The sequence below is a fragment of the Lolium rigidum genome, chromosome 1 (genome assembly GCF_022539505.1).
Source record: "Lolium rigidum isolate FL_2022 chromosome 1, APGP_CSIRO_Lrig_0.1, whole genome shotgun sequence".
Lineage (NCBI taxonomy): Eukaryota > Viridiplantae > Streptophyta > Magnoliopsida > Poales > Poaceae > Lolium > Lolium rigidum.
This window is the reverse complement of record NC_061508.1, coordinates 231,968,124-231,969,799: the sequence shown is the minus strand read 5'-3', so window position 1 is coordinate 231,969,799 and position 1,676 is coordinate 231,968,124.

The window sequence follows — 1,676 nt, the reverse complement described above, 5'->3', positions numbered from 1 at the left end:
GCAGAAAGTGTAACTCAAGTATTATCGCGGGGTGAAGCATTGACATTACCTTGGGCTTTACCCTTACCTTTCTTATCCTTACTCTTTGGTTTAGGGAATATATGACTACCCCCGGGTGTAGAGGTGAATTTTATGGTGCCTTCTCTCACGTCTATGATCGCTCCCAATAATTTCAGCAGGGATCTTCCGAGTGTGATTTGTCCTGTTCCTGCGCATTCAATTACAAGGTAATCAACGGATATTGTTATCCCAAGAATGGTTGTATGCACACCCGCAGCTATCCCTTTTGGAATTATAACAGAGTTATCAATAAGAGTTATTCCTTCTCCCCCTTCAGTGAATTCCCAAAGTTTCAAAGATTTATGAATCCCCTTAGGCATTAGGCAAAATTCAGTCATAATATCACAATTAGCACGAAGAGTTTGGTTACCTATGACAATTTTAATAGTAGGTTTCCACAATGAAGGTTCAGAGTTCACTAAAACTTGATCAAGACGGTTACGAATGTATCCATAGTTTTCATTTAAGCGAGATGCACTTGTCTCAAGAGTATTTAATCTATTATGAATGCTGATAAGGGCTGAATCAAAATTATTAGATGAATCATGTGATGCAACCAACTTCTTTATGGCATTAAAAGCTTGATCCCCATTACAATGGAGGAAATCTCCTCCCACTAGAGCATCCAAGGCATATCTATAGCGAATCATAAGACCAAAATAAAAATTACTAAGGAGCAAACTTAGAGTCATTTGAGGTTCAGTTTTACGATAAGAAGTAAAAATTCTAGACCAAGCATCCTTAAAACTCTCCTCATCCCCTTGTTTAAAAGTGAAGACTAATTCTTCGAGCGAAGAAGTAACAAGTTCAGAGCTAGACATGGTAACAAAAGTAACTAATTTTTTTTGTATTTTTAATATAGAGTGCAAGACAGTAAATAAAGCAAACTAGATAAAGTAAATGCAAGTAAACTAATTTTTTTGTGTTTTCGATATAGCAAACAAGATAGCAAATAAAGTAAAGCTAGCAACTAATTTTTTTTGTGTTTTGATATAATGCAGCAAACAAAGTAGTAAATAAAATAAAGCAAGACAAAAACAAAGTAAAGAGATTGAGAAGTGGAGACTCCCCTTGCAGCTTGTCTTGATCTCCCCGGCAACGGCGCCAGAAAAAGAGCTGCTGGCGTGCAGTTGACGTGGGAGATAGAAATCTTTGTGGTGTAACTTTTCTTCAGGTCCCCGGCAACGGCGCCAGAAAAAGAGCTTGATGGCGTGTATTTCACACGTTCGTTGGGCAACCCCAAGAGGAAGGTATGATGCGCACAGCAGCAAGTTTTCCCTCAGAAAGAAACCAAGGTTTATCGAACCAGGAGGAGCTAAGAAGCACGTTGAAGGTTGATGGCGGCGGGATGTAGTGCGGCGCAACACCAGGGATTCCGGCGCCAACGTGGAACCTGCACAACACAACCAAAGTACTTTGCCCCAACGAAACAGTGAGGTTGTCAATCTCACCGGCTTGCTGTAACAAAGGATTAACCGTATTGTGTGGAAGATGATTGTTTGCAGAGAAAACAGTAAAAACGAGTATTGCAGCAGATTTGTATTTCATTATTAAAGAATGGACCGGGGTCCACAGTTCACTAGAGGTGTCTCTCCCATAAGATAAAAGCATGTTGG